Here is an 18,530-nt window from a genome sequence, read left to right as displayed (position 1 = left end):
ATAGCATCCTGGAAAACATTGCCTCCATTTCACAACAGGAGTTGGCCTCGGTAGTGTAGTTAGTATAGCGCTGGCCTTCTATGCTCGAGGTTGCGGGTTCGATCCCTACATAGGTCGATGGTATTTAAGTGTGTTTAAATCCTAAAGGCTCATGTCAGTAGATTTACTGGCATGTAAAATAACTCCTTGCGGGACAAAATTCCGGCACACCGGCAACGCTGATATAATCTCTGCAGTTGCGAGAGTCGTTAAATGAACCATAATTAAAAAATAATAATAATAATTTTTCACAACAGGAACTGCATCGAGTGTTACGTCACTTCTTAAATAAATGAGATAAATATTTGAAACAAGAAGGCAGACAGTTTCCACATCTCCCTTAATTCGTGTGAGTAAATGAATTCTTACCTATTTATATTTAGTAACATTTTACATTAATATTTTAATGATGTGTCAAAATAGGGGGTCTACTAATACTCTGCGAACGGCTTGGCAGAGAGAGGAGGATACTGCGTTTCTGCTTCTCTACAAGTTTACAATATAACCTACTGCAGGGTTGTTTCCGATCTCTGATAACGAATTTGAATGACGTCATGTGCGTCAGGAATCACACCGAAAGCTGAATTGCGGCGAGAGGTGACAGACCAGTAGTGAGTGATTTCATAATCAGAGTGCACGGTGTATCACAGCAGCAATGCCCAAGAAAATCGAGCCTTTTTTTGGAGGTGTACATAACAACTCTTTCCGATGCCAAGTACAGTAACGTGAAAATCATAGGAACCTGCAAAAAAAGGTGTTTTCGTTATTTCCAAGAAAGGCTTCTTGTGTGTACCTAATAAGACTGGCAAAGCTCGGATGGGATTAATTCCAGAGTGGAAAAAGCAAGCAAATCCACCCCCCATCACAAGTCGCCGCACGCCACGAGATGATACAAATTAATTCCATTTGAGCTTACCAATCTTATTAAGTATACAGAAGATTCCTTTCTTAAAAATAACGAAACCTCGTTTATAGCAGGCTTCTTTTATTTTCACTTAACTATACTTGTCATTGGAAAGAGTCATAATGTTGGTACCCCTCCTCAAAAGGCTCAATTTTCTTGGAAATTTCTGCTGTGATACACCGTGCACTCTATGAGATCACTCACTACTGGTCTGTCACCTCAAGCCACAGTTCAGTTGTCATGTGACTCCTGACGCATATGACGTCATTCAAATTCGTTATCACAGATCGGAAACAACCCTGTGTAGGAAATATTATAATGTATATTGCACTCCCAGTAAAATACTGTCGTTTATCGAAAATCACATATTACTTTCGTAAATTATTTACAACGCTGTTTACTAGTTGGAGGTATGAAATTATAATAATAAAAATAGTAAATTATCAAAGATTTTTGTACCTATTCATTAAAATATTTTTACAGAAGTATGTATTTTACTAGAAAATAGCATATCTTTACGAATCACAATTTTCTAGTTGCAGCACTATTTTACTGGGAGTGCGATATCAAAATGAAGAGCATGATCCTAAACTCGCTCAGCCCATTTCGCCATTTTTGTGATTCATACATGAGACTTCTATCATTATATTTTAAGCTTCTTTTCTTCCAAAACAACGCCAATCTTGACTAAAAGTTTGTTTTATTGTACATGCCACTTGAAAATTCGCTCAGTCCGTTGATCGGTGAATAAAAAACTAGCCCAGTCCTTTCATAAAAATGGACTTAAAACGTTTTGAGATCACATTCTTCAGTTGTCAACCGTTTACTGTATGTGCCATGATTAAGTGGTCACTGGCTAAAGAGACAGAGTTAAATTCCAATTTCTTTACTTTAGAATTGGTTCTGAGTTGACTTTGCTACTCTTCTACATCTTCGTTTCTTTAAATGTTGAGAGTCACGAGTATTATTGTGATAAAAACTAATAATCATATTGATTTACACATTTGTTACTGTCTTTAAGGACTTCGTAGTATGTATTCAGTTAATTGTTGTAGCATGCATAAATGTCAATACGATTTATAGGTGTTGTAACGAGGAGACATCATCTTAACTGCACGCTATTCTTCGCAATAAAAGCACCGGGTAGACAAATATGCATTCAAAGTAAATTGTACTTATGATTGTACTGGAGAATGCAGTGCTACGAAGATGTAATACGAATATTCCTGATTATGAGACCAACTAATTAAACCACAGGGCCACGAGCCGTACTTCTTATTTCTATTGCTCTTATATTAAGAGTAGCATATTTTCATTGACCAAAAACATATTTCACTCTTCCGTTTCCTGAATATGTTTTAATGAAATTTAAATACTTGTTTCTAAGACCTTATTCACGATACGTCTACATAAATAACAGGCCTATATGAGTGTTATATTACACTTTGCCGCCTTGGTAACTCAGTTGGCAGAGCGCTATCTTACGACCATCGCGGACCCGAATTCAGATCTAGGCGATTGTATTTATGGTGGACAAAGCCAACTTTGTGACGCTTTTCCTCAGGGTTCTTCCATTTTCCCCTCCTCATTCCACTAACACTCCACATCCACAATTCCCCTTTAATTATCATCTCCAATTCGAAAAATATGGACTCTCCTATGTTTGTGTAACGTTAGAGCCGCAGTCTTCTGCAGTAGATGTTCCTCGCGATATGTCCAAAGACTGGGAGATGGCAGTAGTGGTGCGTTCCAGACGACTTAGTTGTATATAAAAGACATCGAAGCCCCAACAGCTTCCTGCTTTCCAGAAGAGAATATAACTACTTATAGGCTACATACATAGAATTATGTACTAGGAATGACAAATCACCAAAAGAGGTATGGTATACGGATTCTAAGACTTAATACCAATGCGTAGTATAGCGGATGGTGAAACCGGCTTAGCCAGGCAGCACAGTCGGCGCGCAACTCAATCCATTATAGTGCATAAAAAGTTGCTTTAGGTTGCAGTGCATAAAGCTGCTTCATAATCACACCTCTATACAGTACTTCTGTATTTCACATTTTACATCTATTAAATCTGCTGAGAGTCGGGCTCGGTGGCCTAGTCGGTATAGCGCTGTCCTTCTGTGCTCGAGGTTGCGGGTTCGATCCCGGCACAGGTCGATGGCATTTAAGTGTGCTTAAATGCGACAAGCTCATGTCAGTAGACTCACTGGCATGTAAGAGAACTCCTGCGGAACAAAATTCCGGCACACCGGCGACGCTGATATAACCTCTGCAGTTGCGAGCGTCGTTAAATAAACCGTAATTTAAATTTTTTAAATGTACTGAGTTTCCAGAACAGATATTCTTGCAATTTCTTGGTGTTATACATCCAAATAAATTTTTAATATAATGTAGAGGTGAAGGTTCAATAATAATTAATTGGCATGTTATATCTGTTTTGGTGCTTTACATTGGTTGTACTTCATGAAATCCTTGTACTTGTATTTCTCGGATACTGTACATTATATAATGCTTCCGTGTTCCTGACGTAATGACATCCCCTATTAATCACACTTCGTTTCTCACTAATATGTCAGGCATATTGGAGGACATATCCTATCTGTATCTGTCTGTTAACTCCAAAGTACTGTTACATGTTGATGAGGCTTGTTGTTAGTGATGATTTGCTTAACTCTTTCCATTTATATCCCAGCAGCTTTACAAATATAGTTGTTTTCGAACGTATTCTGCCATGCATCTCCTCCTGCATTCATTCTGATTTATTACTATTATTCTTTATACTCTTAGCGGAGAGTCGGGTAGTATCGGACATCGGGTAATATCGGACAGTGAGTTTCTTTCATCTACCACACGATGATAGTACCTGATTGACATGGTTACGTTTCTGTGATGTCACATACAGAAACGTAACCATGTCATTCAGGTACTACCATATGGTGGTAAATGAAAGAAACGCACTGTCCGATACTACCCGATGTCCGATACTACCCGACTGTCCCCTACTTCTCAGTTGTTACTAAATACATAGCAGTTACATGGATAACTAATATATCAACTATAAATAACTTGTTTTACTGATCAGTTTTTAGGTAAGAATCTTCTTGCATTGTGGCATGTGTCCAAAATGACAGCTTTCTAAATAGTTTTAGAGTTCCAGTTTAACTTCTTTAGTGTGATTCCTGTTACCGAAAGTTTGAAGGAATGCATTGCAACTTTCTTCTTCTCTCAGTTAACTCTGCGATGTACAGTATTCTACAGGCACTTTATATGGTGATTTCGACTGTTTAGATTACCGTATCTTACAGCAATTACTTTTCTGTCAGTATGGCACATCGTTAAGGCTAACTGCTAGAAGCTAGAGCGTCAGCGTTCCACGTCAGTAGCCCGGTTTCGAAACCCTATGGGTTCGAGTGGAATTTATGGTGGATAAAGACGGTACTCGGTGGTGGGTTTTTGCGGGGTGCTTCCCGTTTTCCCTTCCGGCATACTAAGGCAACGCTGAAAGTGGCGGCAAAAATATCTTATTATTGGGAATGCAATGGTGAATAATACAGTGCCAAGTAGGCCTACCTGCCATTAAAAAAAAAATAAAAAAAATCTGGTAGCTGCTGTGTTCCTGATCCACTTGAGTTCCAATGAAGTGTTTTCTATTATGTATGGTAGGATCCATTCATACAATGTGACGTCGTCGAAATCCAATTATATTGCTAATCCAGTATGGGAGGTTTATTACTATTAGAATATTAACGATATCATCAACAGTAATCTCACTAGAGGTTTTGATTTATCTATAGTGATGTCAGACCTCGAGTGACATTTATTAGGACTATTTCGTGAATAAAATAAAAACGTAAATAATATATCCCTAAAATTCGCTCACAAAATGTTAATAATTATATATTTATGAATACTTAACCTATTCAGACATTGTGAAGTCGAAATAGATAAATGACGATTACTGCAATAAATAAATAAATAAATAAAAAGTTATTTAGTAATGCCGATTGAGAAAAACTAAATACAAGTTTAACAATGTTAATTACATGTACTGTGCATTTCTCTTGTTATTGTAACAGAAATATGTTTTCATTATCTGCTGAAATCAAAATTTAATTCAAACATTTTACAATATAATTACAAAATAATAATCTGATTAATACATTAATTAAATGAACAATTGTTATGAAGGAGTATCATTTTCTTTAGATACATAGACATGGACATGGAATTATAAGATTAAGATATAGATGTAGAAGTATGATTTCGCACTTTATTTAGTACAATGGATTCATGTGGAAACAGTTGGCGACACTGAATAAACAAAACAACGGCCATACATTAAATTAATAGTGATAAATCGAGCTGCAGAAATTATCGCGATGTATGAATGTGATTGGTTGGAATTCAAAATTTCATTACACATCATTGGCCGAAAATGGAATGACGTCATATAAACGAAATAGTATAGAGAAAATCAAAACTCGAGTGGGGTTTAATTGACTATTACACGATTAGAAGAAAGTATATAAAGATTAAAAGAAATAAAGTACTCTAATACAATAAAATAGGTATTAATTGACTTACTAAAATTCTATTTCACTAATGTTAGCTTCACCAAAACGTTTGAACGGAGCCGCCATTTTCAGTTGTCTATCTATGCGGGTAACAAATGACGATCGCAAAGCATGTTTTATAGTAAAGAATTTGCAGTTTGAAATGTTGGCAAACAAAAAAAATGCTAGGGATGTAATAAAAACATGTTGGGAAATGATAAAATTGTAGCGATAAACAGCCATGATTAGTTGAAACACGTCCTTTCGTTCCGTTTTATTGGTCAAAAGTAGTATGACGTAGTAAAAGTGTAATAGCCATATTAAACTTATGATGTCTTTCCTGGATAACTGAAATGGTCTTTTGATTGATACCTGTTTATCAGAACGAATAGTATTAGTAATAGTGGTGGTGGTAGTAGTGTTAAGTTAAATAGTAGCAGCAATAACAGTAGTAGTAGTTTATTAGCCTATAATGTGACATGTTATTTATTTACTACCGAAGAATATAAAATTACACATACATTCATGTTTTAAATTTAATTTACTCTCACTCCAGTGCAATCTACTTAACAGAATTGCTAATAAATCAGTGTGATCTATAATCCTGTGCATATTAAGAGACAATTTGAGAAAAAAGTATAAGCCTAAATCTTACTGTTAACTTATTTCCATATTAGAACGAATCAGTAATTCGCCAACACATCAACTTTAGCATAAGTTATTTGTACAGCTGTTCTAAACACTTGTTTCCGCTCAACTGTACTAATAAATGTAATATCCATTCAACGCATGTCACTGTGCGCAAACCATGTCCCTTCAAGTGTGAAACCAATAAATACAGCTTCTGCATAGAATTTAGATCAGTATTTTTTTTTTCAGAAAGTTAGGAGCAATTATTTCTCCTAACACTGTACGTTCTTTCATTGAGACAACTGCCGAAACAAATAGTCTTAAAAATAAAGCCAAGATCATTTGAAGAGTCCACTGCAAGAATGATGGATGTCACATTCTTGTCGAAATTGAACCAAGACATATAGAATGTACATACAGAGTTATATGGCATTAACACTGATAGTCATTGTCCAGTAATGATCGGAAAATCACAGTTAAGCTTTGAGCGCTAAGCATTTCAAACTTTCAATTGCTTCTCCTGCAAAATGTATTCCAAATGACATCCATCATTCTTGCAGTGGACTCTTCATTTGCTAAGGCGGCGAAACTTTAACGCAATTACGTAACCAATGTTATATTTATATTTCCGGTTTTTGAGCGCCTCTAACACTTTGCCTTGTCTCAGGAGAGGTGAAGACAAATTGTTTCCCAACGAAATCGCAAATCTATCTCAACTCGACAAATATACCTACAATTCGAAGACTAGGAAAACTGGATCCCTACGTACTCATTCTAATGAAAAAAAAAAGACCAGTAGCGTAACCTAGCTTTACGAAAAGAAAAAGGTAGATACAGATAGGCGGAAACCTTCACGTCCAATGCGAACCTCGTGTAATGTAACACAGCTTGGTGAAAAACGAAAAATGAGTCAATTATCGATGCAAACCTTCGTATGTAATGCTAGACTAGCGTCATAGTATGTGAACCACTCAACTAAAGAGACGTGATGGCATAGCATTACTGGCTATAGCAAAGGTCATCTCACAGAGCTAGCTGAAAAATTGATTAGTGAAATTAAAAATGTGACCAAGTGTATACCTACTATAAAATTCAGTAGCCTACATTTAACTCTGTATCTCATCTACTTTTAAAACTATCCATTTGAAATTTTTAAGACAGATTAAGACAACTTTGATTAACTGTTTATAAGTATGATTCTACAGAACAATAAGGTTGTAACTGTTTTTCTTATTTGAATTACTGTATCAGTGAAGTTACGGTTTACAGTGGCAGTGAATAGTATCGGTCAGTGATATAATTTATAGTATCAATGAAATGTGTTATATAGTGTCAGTGAAATGTGTTCTGAAGTGTCAGTGAAATGTGTCATAGTGCCGGTGCAGTGAGTGAGATGAGACTGAAGTGAAAGAGTATCAGTATCAATGTGAAACTTATGTACGGCCTATACATTATGCAGGTTGTAAATTAGGTTACTTATTAATTAGGTTATTGTATGTATTATTATTTATAATTTCGGAGAAAATAGCTGGAAAATAATGATTAAGAGTAGGTAGATTTGAGAATAGAGAATACAATAAATAGGCCTAAATAATATACATTATCATATCATATATCATATCATATCATATCATATATCATATCATATCATATATCATATCATATCATATCATATCATATCATATCATATCATATCATATCATATCATATCATATCATATCATATCATATCATATCATATCATATCATACCATATCATATCATATATGTATTATTTATTGTAATTATTGTGTATTATTTTTATTGAGTGTAATTAATTTACCACTGCCACCGGGTGTTTACCCACTTGCAGTGTAAATAAATACATATACACATAACTTGAAAAGTTAATATTCTAATGAATATATAACATTTTAATACATTTTTTAATCTAGTGTAAAAATAATTGAAAACACTTCGATATAACTGCCAATTTTTGCTGTAAACTAATGGAAAGACTTGAATGACTTTTTACAAAGCTTATGAACATTTTGTAGCAACACCAAACATTTTTCCAATTTCCCAAAAGATTGATACAATGGACTTCGGTCCCTTTGGGTTCCGGGATTCAGTTACGTTTAATAGGTAGGGGGTTGCAATACGTTGTCCGATAGACTTGTCTTCCATACAGCACGCGTAAACAAATAATAATGAAGGAAGAACACAAGAAGAAGAGGAAGAACAAAATGCGTTAAATAAATTATAAAAGTGAAGAACGAGAGAGATTCTGATTGAAATTGCACTCAAGCATAAATAAAGTACAGAGAACAATTCAATTAACACCAAACAAAAGGAGATGTGATATAGAAGCAAATTTATGACTTTCCACGAATGTGAGTGCAAGAGATTGGAAAATTATGAAGCTGTGTTATGAAATCACAAAGAAACGTGAAGTCTGAAATAACATAAACTACAATCCAACAAATTATAATAATGCATTATAACATTATGCGAATAATTATGTCTATACATAAAATATTAATACTGACCTTTCTCTGCACACAAGTAAAATAAATTTCACTCGCAGTTTTACTTGCAAGAACAGTATTTAGTCTTCATTACTTTCATAAATTATTATTTAGTTTCTGCTAGTCTAAATCGGGAACAATAGTCAGATTTAATCCTAAAGACGATATGATCTTGGAATAGTATTCATGCAACAAAAAAAAATCTAAGTTCAGTTTAACTGAAGGTTAATTTCATTGCCTTACCTCGGATTAATTATTTACACAATTTACTCTGAAAATAAAAAAATTATCATTTGAAAGAGTCCCAGATCAAAAATATTTTGGAGTGAAAATTACTAAATAAAATTTAGAAGAGAAATAAATAAAAACTATAATCACAAATGCAAATAGATGTTTTGTGATCAGCAGATTATCAAGTTCCAGAATAGGCCTACTAACTAGAAACAGAAAATTCGAGGTTTACGAAAGAGTTTTTCTACCCTCTCTTCTTTATTGTGCAGTAAACTGGGCATTGAGTAACAAAAGATGTTGTGTACTAATGGCATTTGAAAATAAAATACTGCGAAAAAAATTACTGAAAACAGCACACGGAAAATCTGAAGCACAAAGACATCGGATAAATTTATAACAACGTCGATTTAATTACAGTAATTATTCCAAATATACAATTAAGATGGTTCCGACATATTATGTTGTAACAAAGGATTCCTGTATGAAACACTGCTTGTATTTTCAGCCGGCAAAAGACCTTTGAATATGGAACTGGATAGACAAGTCTGGAAAACAGTTCAGGGGCAGGCCAATAAACTTCTAGGTTTTGAAATAGCCATGTTGTAATTATTATTGTATGGAAATATTTTTGAAATATGATTCTCGAGATCTCGAGTATTCGATACGCATTCGGTTGCATTTAGGGCGGATGACCAAGGCTGTACTCTACCCGTAAATTTAGCCAAATTACCGCTTCTTTCAAAATCTGTCGCAATATAATATCACCAGGGGGCTTAAACGCCCAGCTACTACCTGGCCTTTAAGTGGGGAAAGCAAATCCATAATGTGATATTGTAAGAATGTAATTGATGTATTTTATCTACTGGTAGTTTCAGTGTAATACTTTCAACCTTGGTTCGGTACAATGCTTTGACATTTCTGTTATTCCCGGATTTCGACCAGCCTCTAAGCTATATCCGCAAATAATATATTAGACGCAACTAACCCCACTCAAAAGAGCTGTAAAATACACCTGGCAGCTTTGATATTCAGCGAAGTATATCGGTGTACCGTTACACCTCATATGTGAATTATTTCCGAAACGATTGGACGCAAGGTAAGCGCAGGAACAGACTGTGGCCTTGGCTTATTTTTCTTCTGGTTTTCGAGTCAACAGGATCGATTCATATGAGCAACTTGTGCCAGAATTCAGATCGTTTTTATACATCTCTATACGCAGTACGCAGTTCTGCGTCGTGTTCATGAGAATGAGTTACGCGTTCTCACACGTGAGCGAACAAAACAAAGCGAAACTGGTTTTGTAGATGTATCCGGATAATCTTACGCAGATTCCATAAAAACTCGAAGTTATTCACTATATGACTCTTTTTATATAAGCCGTTTAATTATTATGATTTTACATACTAATGTTACAAGACAGGGAGTAGCGAACTGCATTCGAGATCTGGGACTGCGCTCAGGCGTGGGTTCGAATCCTATTTGGACTGATTTCCTGGTTGCATTTTTTCTGAGATTTTTCCTGTATGTAAGGTGAATACCAGGTGTTCCATGGCGAATTCTCACTTATATCGCCATTTTATATTTTTTGCATTAATAACTTATGTAGACTTATTCAGTGCAATATTGGTTTGCTATTCTAATACTCGTCTTGGTTCTTCCGCATCTACGTTTTATTTTTATTTTAGTAGGTTATTTTACGACGCTTTATCAACAGCTTAGACTATTTAGCGTCTGAATGAGATGAAGGTGATAATGCCGGTGAAATGAGTCAGGGGTCCAGCACCGAAAGTTACCCAGCATTTGCTCATATTGGGTTGAGGGAAAACCCCGGACTAAACCTCAACCAGGTAACTTACCCCGACCGGGAATCGAACCCGGGCCACCTGGTTTCGCGGCCAGACTCGTTAACCGTTACTCCACAGGTGTGGACCCGCATCTACGTAGCTGTGACAACTATTTCATCTGCAAATCTTAAGTTATAGGTAATCTCATTTATAGGAATTGAGAGAATTTATTGTGTTCTGCCCAAGGGCAGGTCTTTCACTGGAAACCCAGCATTCTCCAATCTTTTCTATTTTCTGCCTTTCTCTTAGTCTTTGCATACAAACTATAATATATCTCAATGTTGTCTATCATCTTAATTTCTTTTGCCCCGAACTTTTCTTCCATTCACCATTCTTTCCAGTGAATCCCCTTTAGAAGGCAGTTTCTTCCTTAGCCGGTATCCTAGGCAAATTCTTTTTCTCTTCGTGATCAGTTTCAGCATTATTCTTTCGTTATCCACTTTTATTCTGTCTGTCCATTCCACTAGCTCCATTCTTCTCCATCTCCACATTTCAAATGCTTCTATTCGTTTCTCTTCACTGCGCCATAATGGCCATGTTTGTGTCCCATAAAATGCCATACTCCACACAAAGCAATTCACTAGTCTCTTCCTTAATTTTTTTTTCTCAGAAGTCTATTAAAAGCTTCATTTACAATCCTTCTTTTGTCTTCCTGGCAGCAGCTCGTTACTACTCATAGCACACTCCAAGTATTTGAAAGTATCTACTTTTTCTACTGCCTCATTTCGAATTCGTAAGCCTACCTTCTTTATTTTTCTTCTGATAACCGTGGTCTTCGTCTTGTTTGCATTTATCTTCATTCCATACTGCTTACAGCTTTCTTTTAGCTCCAATAGCATATCCCTTAGTATCGTCTCCTCTTCTGCTAACAATATCATATAATCAGGAATCGTATAATCACTCGAGGACAGACCTGCAGAACTGTAGCTCCCAAGAGCGACTACTTTACTCTCCTTTCTTACCCCACCCACCTTTTCTACCAGTGCGGTCATGACGTTCTAGTTACGCTCGGCTGCATCAACATTCGTTCTCGCGGCGGCACGTATACAATACACTATCAATAATTACAAATGAACAGATAATAAAATCCTTAGGAACATACCTTTAGAACGTAAGAGAAAAATGAATGAGGGAAATAAACAAATTAAAAGACATGTAAAATAAATTTTAAAATGTATCTGTGCATATAATGTAAGAAGATTTACCTATGTATATATCGTCCTATTACTAGTAAAGCCGATTAAATCCACTTTTTCTGTAAAATAAGTTAAGCACAGTCCCCGACTTGTCTTTCCGTGCTCTGTATTCTATTAAAATGAAAAAAGTCCGAAATGTTGCATGCAGGCAACAAATCAACTACTTTATTTGAAGAATTTATTATGATTTTTCGTGCATTAATAAAGTTTTAATTCCTGTTCTTACAAAACTTGTATTACTGGTCTTAACTGGTTTTACTAGTAATAGGACGACAAATAAATTGTGCGTTGATAAGTGAGTGATAGTTATATGATCGGATGTCAATGCTGTCATTCAACATTGTAACGCACTCCAGCCAAATAAATAAATAAATAAATAAGCGTACTGCAGTTTAAAAAGAACTGGAACATGGCAAAATCTAAACCCATGAAGAAATACTACTTCCAAAGGAAATGGGAATATAATTATTTTGTTTGTTGAAGACGAAAGAATTGCTTGTTTATTGTGTCCCATCCAATTTATTTCTACTCGTCATTTCAATATTAAACCACATTTCAACAAAGCCCATATTAAGAATTATGAAATGCACAAACTTTCGGGTAAATTCATTATTACGAACTGTATATTGATTATTCATTTATATACTGTTAAATTAAGGACGTCATTCGTTGTGTTCATTTTGAATTGAAATTAATAGTGACTTTCAAGGTTCATTACTTACATGCTATAAATTTATGTTTCCGTAGGTGATGATAGGAGGAAAGTTTTCGAAAACCTAAAGTAGGTTAAGTACAAAGAAATCTCAAAGAAACTACCGACAGGAAATCTAGCATAATTGTAAATCTTGAAACGAGATAACGCATTATAAAAACATTGAATTTATTACAATCCTTTTTGAAAATTACATACCGCCACTGATGGACCTTGACGACCAGAGAACTCTACGCGGAAGTCGATCATCCCCAATAGAAGTGCAGTGAGGCTGACGTCATATTTCCCCTAATTACGAGTTCTGCAGGCCTGCTCGAGGATATAGGATCACATTGTTGAACACTTCTTTTCTAATCTGAACTCTTTTCTCTTCATGATGTCCGAATCAAATTTGTCTGAAATAAAAAGGAGTAAACTATTGATTATACACATCTGCGGTTTGCGCCATTGCAAAGGGAATTTCGAGTTCTATCCGCACCCCGCTTTAGAGAATGGACCAATTCGTGATCTTAGTCGAGCTCATTAAACAACTTCGACAGCGTAGGAGAAGGTTCCATGTGTGTTGTAGCTTAGTTGAGTTTAAATTTCTTACGTGTTCAATTTCGTTTTAGAACGCAATATGTAAAAGCATCCGGATCTCAGGAATCCTTAGAAAATATGTAGCTTCAGCAGAGTACTAGAGTGGCTGTCGATTGGTTTCATAACGAATATATGTTAGTTCAAATACTTACATTTCCAACACTACTAAAAAATTAGTCATTTCCAATACTATCTGTTTATGGTTCTGCCATTACTGTCATTTCCAATACTATCTGTTTGTGGTTCTGTCATTACTGTCATTTCCAATACTATCTGTTTATGGTGCTGCCATTACTGTCATTCCAATACTATCAGTTTACGGTTCTGCCATTACTGTCATTCCAATACTATCTGTTTATGGCTCTGCCATTACTGTCATTTCCAATACTATCTGTTTGTGGTTCTGCCATTACTGTCATTTCCAATACTATCTGTTTACGGTCCTGCCATTACTGTCATTTCCAATACTATGTGTTTACGGTTCTGCCATTACTGTCATTCCAATACTATCTGCTTATGGTTCTGCCATTACTGTCATTTCCAATACTATCTGTTTATGGTGCTGCCATTACTGTCATTTCCAATACTATCTGTTTACGGTTCTGCCATTACTGTCATTCCAATACTATCTGTTTATGGTGCTCCCATTACTGTCATTCCAATACTATCTGTTTATGGTTCTGCCATTACTGTCATTTCCAATACTATGTGTTTACGGTTCTGCCATTACTGTCATTCCAATACTATCTGCTTATGGTTCTGCCATTACTGTCATTTCCAATACTATCTGTTTATGGTGCTGCCATTACTGTCATTCCAATACTATCTGTTTACGGTTCTGCCATTACTGTCATTCCAATACTATCTGTTTATGGTTCTGCCATTACTGTCATTTCCAATACTATCTGTTTGTGGTTCTGCCATTACTGTCATTTCCAATACTATCTGTTTATGGTTCTGCCATTACTGTCATTTCCAATACTATGTGTTTACGGTTCTGCCATTACTGTCATTCCAATACTATGTGTTTACGGTTCTGCCATTACTGTCATTCCAACACTATCTGCTTATGGTTCTGCCATTACTGTCATTTCCAATACTATCTGTTTATGATGCTGCCATTACTGTCATTCCAATACTATCTGTTTACGGTTCTGCCATTACTGTCATTCCAATACTATCTGTTTATGGTGCTCCCATTACTGTCATTCCAATACTATCTGTTTATGGTTCTGCCATTACTGTCATTTCCAGTACTATCTGTTTATGGTTCTGCCATTACTGTCATTTCCAATACTATCTGTTCACGGTTCTGCCATTACTGTCATTCCAATACTATCTGCTTATGGTTCTGCCATTACTGTCATTTCCAATACTATCTGTTTATGGTGCTGCCATTACTGTCATTCCAATACTATCTGTTTACGGTTCTGCCATTACTGTCATTCCAATACTATCTGTTTATGGTGCTGCCATTACTGTCATTCCAATACTATCTGTTTATGGTTCTGCCATTACTGTCATTTCCAGTACTATCTGCTTATGGTTCTGCCATTACTGTCACTTCCAATACTACCTGTTTACGGTTCTGCCATTACTGTCATTCCAATACTATCTGTTTATGGTGCTGCCATTACTGTCATTCCAATACTATCTGTTTACGGTTCTGCCATTACTGTCATTCCAATACTATCTGTTTATGGTGCTGCCATTACTGTCATTCCAATACTATCTGTTTATGGTTCTGCCATTACTGTCATTTCCAGTACTATCTGCTTATGGTTCTGCCATTACTGTCATTTCCAATACTATCTGTTTATGGTTCTGCCATTACTGTCATTTCCAGTACTATCTGTTTATGGTTCTGCCATTACTGTCATTTCCAATACTATCTGTTTACGGTTCTGCCATTACTGTCATTCCAATACTATCTGCTTATGGTTCTGCCATTACTGTAATTTCCAATACTATCTGTTTATGGTGCTGCCATTACTGTCATTCCAATACTATCTGTTTACGGTTCTGCCATTACTGTCATTCCAATACTATCTGTTTATGGTGCTGCCATTACTGTCATTCCAATACTATCTGTTTATGGTTCTGCCATTACTGTCATTTCCAGTACTATCTGCTTATGGTTCTGCCATTACTGTCACTTCCAATACTATCTGTTTACGGTTCTGCCATTACTGTCATTCCAATACTATCTGTTTATGGTGCTGCCATTACTGTCATTCCAATACTATCTGTTTACGGTTCTGCCATTACTGTCATTCCAATACTATCTGTTTATGGTGCTGCCATTACTGTCATTCCAATACTATCTGTTTATGGTTCTGCCATTACTGTCATTTCCAGTACTATCTGCTTATGGTTCTGCCATTACTGTCATTTCCAATACTATCTGCTTATGGTTCTGCCATTACTGTCACTTCCAATACTATCTGTTTATGGTTCTGCCATTACTGTCATTTCCAATACTGCTTATGACAACGACCGTATATTTTGACACATACGTCATAAATGGTAAATAACAATTGCAACATAGCTAATTTACAACAAAGTCAGAATTGTAGACTACTATTTAGTAAAAGGAAACAATAAAAATGAACTTCCTCTTCCACTTCTCACACTGGAGACTGTATACTGTACGTTAAAAAACATAGGTGTGATTAAAAGTTCATAGCAGACATAGTCTTGTCATAGTTTAAAAATTGTTTAGTGTAAATTAAAACACATGCATATGAACACCTAGGCCTATTATAATTATTCAAGTTTGTATGTAGCTTAAAGTACTGAGACATTTTTCTAATGAACACTTACGGTTAACAAGATCCGAAAGAGCTCCAGAAATCCCTTCTTCAATATGCGCGTGTACCACCGTCTTCTCTTCGTCGGCTGGAATTATAGACATCTCCTTTTTAGTTCAAGTTCTTGTTGAATACTATCCTGGCGAAGGTGTTTTATGAGTTTTAAGATATTAGGATGAGGCTTTAACACCATTCGATTAACTTATTATGCCATCGTTCAGTGGGGTTATTCGATCTATGTTTTTCACCGTACACATTCCACATGAATCCATACGTGTCAATTGTAAGCCATTGTTCAACGAAGTAATCGTTAAAATGTGTCATTTTTTTCATTTTGGGGCGAATTTCTCATAATGATAAGCCATGCATCTTCGATGTAGGAAGGTGGTAACGAAGCAAGTGAAGAACACATTCTAACATGGAGGCGTATTTTTTTTTTTCCTGTAGACCTATAATCTTGTGCAAGTCCTAACTGTTGTAACTTGCGCCACAAACACTGATTGAAATGAAAATTGCATCCACTCACTCGCGCATCAGGAAAGACACAAGGTTGTATCACAGGAGTTTCAAAGTCAATTTTTACAGCCTTTGGTTTCCACTCCGGGCAATGGTTAGATATTAAATATAGCAATCTCTTGTAGGTTGTTCTAGAGCAGCGGACATCAGCTCAGAGCACCCTGGGGCTAGCGTTTCTTACCAGCGGAGAACACAGTGCACAATGGTGCAATCGTAGCTGCTAACGGGTATGTTTCTACCTCTTCCTGCTGCACGACAGGACACACGGGACGGCTCCGCTTACCCTTTATCCATTTCAGCGAGTGCTGGCGACCACTGCTCTAGAGAGTGGTATTGGAAATGACACGGAATTAATTAATTGAGAACGGGAATTATGTTTGGTATCGGAAATGACACAGAATACCCATATTCTTTAAAGTATTGGAAATAACAAGCAACGTTCATAATGACATCTTCTTTCCTCTATGTCATTGTTTCTCTGTTTCGCGGACTATATAGCCTAAGACATAAGTCTTGGATGTATTGGTTGGTGAAAGAGGAAGTAAAATTATTATTATTATTATTATTACTATTATTATTATTATTATTATTATTATTATTATTATTATTATTATTATTATTACTTGGTAAAGTACGTTTATTTCTTTTTCATAATAATTTTACTTCAGTTGGATTAACTCCACCAACTACGACTAAGTTACATATAATCATTTTATCTTTCTTACGAATTTCTAAGAATATGTGTTTCACTTGCAAGAAATATCTGAACAGGAAAATGCAAATTTTGCTGAAGAAACTAGCTGACCGATTATGCTCGTACATTTAATAAAAACTTGCAAACACTTGGAGATTCTTTGTTTTTCTACAAAGGAAATGCCTTGTAACATTATCCATCTTAACGTCATGTTCAATAAACAAAAAATAGTACGGAAAATGTCTATTGAGAAGCGAGCACTTCATTAGTAATTACCGTTGATGAGGTCGATTCTGATCTTCCTGATTGAAATTGCAGAGAAGCAAATTCATTCAGTATACAATAAGAAATTGTTGTTCGTATGTTTTATTCGGACAATAAATATCTACAGCGTGATAAGAAATTATTGGGTTTTGGCGCATTATTTTAAACGTGAAAACATCCAAAGTTTCGTAGTTATGTATCTGCTTCATCATAATCTTTCCTCTTTCCCTATCTTTTCGCGCGATAGCGTAGGTTCGAATAACAGTTAATGCATTTTGCTACCTTAGCAAGTACTGGAAATATTATTATAGAAGTAAATAGTAGCAGACTGAACTACGGAAATACATGATTTTGTTCTAATTAATATTTCTTAAAGTACAATTACTAAAGGATAAATCAAAATTAGATATGACTGCTTAGGCCTATATTACACTATCAAATTTGTGTGTCACAGAAGTTTGATAAAATATATATGAAAAAATCTTTTACAGTGTAATATAGCATCTTGTCGGCCTGGTTGGCGCAGTTGGTATAGCGCAGGCCTTCTATGCCTGAGGTTGCGGGTTCAATCCCGGGCCAGGTCGATGGCATTTAACTGTGCTTAAATGTGGCAGGCTCATATCAGTAGATTTACTGGCATGTAAAAGAACTCCTGCGGGACATAATTCCTGCACACCGGCGACGCTGATATAACCTCTGCAGTTGCGAGCGTCGTTAAATAAAACATAACATTTTAATATAGCATCTATAGCTGTGACATAGTTCTGTGATAAAAGTTATGGTCATTATCATACCTTTGATAAAATCTGTGACCGAGAAGAAAGAAAATGGCGGACATTAAGTACACATGGTCCGTGAAAACCACAGAACTTTTAATATCTCATTATGAGACACATGAAATGTTTCATCATTCATTATTAAATACTTAGTATATATAGGATTTCACACCTTCACACTGAAGTTCTCTCAGTAGAGTTTGATGGATTCCTTTTGTATCTTTTCTCCCAACCCCAATCTCTAACTCAAATCGTCGGTTTAGAGTG

This window comes from Periplaneta americana, chromosome 9 (genome assembly GCF_040183065.1).
Source record: "Periplaneta americana isolate PAMFEO1 chromosome 9, P.americana_PAMFEO1_priV1, whole genome shotgun sequence".
Lineage (NCBI taxonomy): Eukaryota > Metazoa > Arthropoda > Insecta > Blattodea > Blattidae > Periplaneta > Periplaneta americana.
This window is presented reverse-complemented; position numbering follows the sequence as displayed.